Here is a 3,875-nt window from a genome sequence, read left to right on the forward strand (position 1 = left end):
TAGCTGCTTCAAACTTCTTTTCAGAAATGACTTTACATACTGAGTTTCATCTTCCTAAAATGAGTATTTTCTAAGACACTTCATTTTTCTTCACAAACTTTAAACTACCTCGTCTCCTTTGAAGCCACATTCATTTTTATGTTTAAAATTAATAAACAAATTATAGAGCTCTGCAATTTGTAAGATCATAACTGTAATTATCATCCTGTATTTCTCCGATGAATGATCTTACAGCAGTTTACCTTCTAGATACCATAAAATCTTAGTTACTTGATTCTACCCCACTTTACCCTAATCTCATTATCCTAAATGAAGTTTTTATTTTGCCTATTGGAGTTATTCAGAACTTTCAGTCATATGTATATGCAGGTGCGGTCCTAGGCAATTTGCCACCCCGTGCAATAACATAATTTTCCGCCCCCTCCACTGTCTCCACAAAGAACAAATTTTAAAAGCCACCATTTTAAGTATGCTACACAATCATGAACAACTAAGGGGAGGAAAAGGCCTAAACACACTCAGAAAAGCCTAAACACTACAAATACAATCTCGTTGTGTCTATTTTTCTCTTTAATAAGTAATATATTATGTTAGTGAAAGATAAAGCAAACACACGTGCAGAGGAAAGATGGCAATCTCTTTATATACAATTCAATATCGAACTTCAATCTCAATATAAATCAGTTTACAATTCCAGTGTAACTAGCACTTTTATCTTTATTCCTTAATTTTCCTTCTACATGTTAAGTTTTTTTTTTTTTTTTTTTTTTTTTTAAAGAAACTTGTTTCCACTCAATGATAAGGAACATTTTTGTGTCAAAGACAAGACTATTTTTCATATCAAAACTGTGGTAACTAACTAAATAGAACATGCGTTCACTACTGTTCGAGAACTGAATTCTTGTAATTGACAACAACCAAGCAATTCATGCTGTGATTTGTTTGATGATGTGCTTTAGCACTGTCCATGTGACCTTAAAGACTAATGCAACCTAAACATGATTTATGAATGTATAAATCATATTATAGTACTCAAATAAAAGGTCAGCTTAGTAAATTTAACCACTATCATCAGGAAATCTGTTTCCAGCAAGAAATACTTTAAATAATATATAGTCACGAATATAACAGATTTTGCCACCTCTCTAAACTTGCCGCTTAGTGTAAATGCACGTGTTGCACATATCGTAGAGCTGGCCCTGAATGTACACTATGTTGTTGGACATGGTCGCGATTCCTAGTCACTGGCGTAAATTCGATTCTACTAAAAACAGGGAGAGAAATTGGAGAAGAAACTCTCCACCGGTATAAATAGATTCACGTCTTTTAGTAGTAGCTATATTACTAAACTATGCATTAAGATTTATATTTATCAAACTTAGGTTGACATGACAATGCCTCCTCTGTTCCTAGGACATCAGAAGGAAAGCAAAAAAATGCTTCAAAATTATTTTGCATCCATCTTTGTTTAGTTCATCAGGTGTCAGTTTAGTGGAATATTTTTTTTATTTTCGTGAATGTTGGTGATGGATTGAGTTAAGTACTAATAATAATAAACGCTGACAAAAACCTGGAATGTCTTGCAAAACGAAAAAAGTAATGGCCAGTGAGGGGATCGAACCCACGACCTTCGCGTTATTAGCACGACGCTCTAACCAACTGAGCTAACCGGCCAACTTGAGTAATGAAGCCTAACTCACGCTCACTACCAACACTGCCTTACGTCATTAACTTTTATCTTCCCTGTGCGTGAAGCACGCTCTCACAGTTCCAAGCGATCCGGAATTGGAACAGTTATGTTGTCGCTACTTACCGAAGTGATCACAGAAGTGAAAGAACGGAACAATTGTAAATTCAATCATGTTGGCACTGGCAGCTGTGAGTGAGTCACAGTTCAGTAGTTACAGTGTGTAAGGGATAAGTAGTTCCGAGTTGAGAGCCACGTCATTTCTAATGTTTTAGTAAATGTTACGGAACAAGAGGGAAAAAGATTTGCAACGAAGTAATTGCTAGTTAACCTGCGATCGGTCCCGCCGTTAGAAAACTCTAACAATGATATAATTTTATTTATAACGTTTGTTTCTTCTCTTTTTTCAGTGGTTATTTTTAAATTACCTCCCCTACTCCATGCGCGCCGACTACGTGGGTGCTCCGAAGCTCCGGTACTAGTGATGGGTAAATTTCTGGGAAGATATTTTTCGGGAATCTTCCTTGGAAATATTCCCGGGAAGATTCCCAAAATGGGAATTTTTCCGGGAATTTATGTGCAATCACAAAGAAAATTGCATTCTATTACTATATGATTTCAAAGTTAAATTCTTTTTTTTTTTTTTTTGTTGTTGTTGTTGTTGTTTTTTTTTATCACAGTATATTATTACAGTTGTCTCCAGAGGATTCTTTAAAATGTTTATTCTGAACGATACTGTGTTACTTCATTAATATTTTATTATATGTAGAGAGTAGGCCTACGCATAAATGTATATTTACTTACAATATGTTCTATGAAAGTAAATATGTGGAAAAAATGGTATAGTAAGTCTATATATTTTTACACCGCTAAACAGTTTAAATTTATAAGTAAGTGGATTTTCTAAACCACTCTACTACTGATATTATAAACATATTATTTTTTATAAAATGTTATAAACAAAGGCCTATGTTTAGCAGAAGGGGTCCAGCTCTTTTCTCTAAAAAATGTTACAATTTTGGTAATTTCTGCTCACATTCGGTTAGTTTGGAGTAGGGTTGGTTAGTTTAAATTAGGTTAGGCTAGTTTAGGTTACGTTAGGTTAGTTTAGTTTATGTTATATTAGTGTAGGAGTCTCGCGTAATTTTCCAAAAAAATGATAGAATTTCGCTTATTTCTACTAATATTACGTTAGTTTAGGTTAGTTCAGGTCAGCTTACGTTAGTTTATATTAGGTTAGGTTAGATTTGGTTACGTTATGTTACGTCTAAGTACTTGTATCACTCATTTCTCCTGTAAATTTTGCGTTTTTTACGTGCTTCTGGACCCCTTGTACTAAACATACCCCTAAACAAATTAGATTGGGTAACTGCCAGAAGATACATGTCTCACCAATTTATCAACATTTGCGCATACATATGTATGTTCATAAAATTTGCAAGATACTGACTTATCTTTATAATTTAGCACGTAACTTTGCCACACACGACCTTTCTTCCTACCGATTTCTCGAAATTTCATGTGTTAATTCACATGTAAGAGAAGTCCGAGTACCTCTTCAGAAATTCGAAAAAATGAAATGAAATTTCTGGGTTTTACGTCCCACGATTATGCCAGCTAGGCTAAAGGAGACTATGATGATGAGGAATGAATGAAATGGTGGAATGAAGAAAGCGAGAGGAAACGGGAGAACCCCGAGGAAACCCACGCACACGGTGAGCTGGGTTTGAACCCGGGACCCTATCCACCAGAGGTGAACGCTCTACTACTGAGCCGAACAAAATAACGTTACTGTTGGAGAAAACACGCTGCAAAACATGTCCTTTCAAAAACAGTGGCGCACTTGCGCACAGCCCAGTTGACGAAGTTTAACAATACATTACAAAAATGAAATGAAATCTTTGAGTTTTACATCCCACGGTTATGCCGGTTAGGCTAAAGGAGACGGTGATTATGAGAAATGAATTAAATGGTGGAATGAAGAAAGTGGGAGGAAACGGGATAACCCCGAGAAAACCCACGCACACGGTGCTTGTCCACCACAAAGTTTACTTGGCGGGGACGGATCGAACCCGGGACACCAAGCGCCAGAGGTGAACGCTCTACCACTGAGCCACCGCGGCCCTAACAATACATTAGAAAGAAGACGCAAAGAAGCCTACGGTACGTTACCCGCACACTAAGAAAA

At 36.3% G+C, this 3,875-nt stretch overlaps 1 non-coding gene across 1 annotated transcript; it reads right to left on the bottom strand.

Moving 5' to 3' along the window:
• Window positions 1-1,600: 1,600 nt before the first annotated feature.
• Window positions 1,601-1,674, bottom strand: TRNAI-AAU (transfer RNA isoleucine (anticodon AAU)). Its single transcript has one exon. It is a non-coding gene; the product is annotated as a tRNA-Ile (tRNA).
• Window positions 1,675-3,875: the final 2,201 nt, after the last annotated feature.

Source organism: Thermobia domestica, chromosome 15 (genome assembly GCF_964235325.1).
Source record: "Thermobia domestica chromosome 15, izTheDome1.hap1.1, whole genome shotgun sequence".
NCBI lineage: Eukaryota > Metazoa > Arthropoda > Insecta > Zygentoma > Lepismatidae > Thermobia > Thermobia domestica.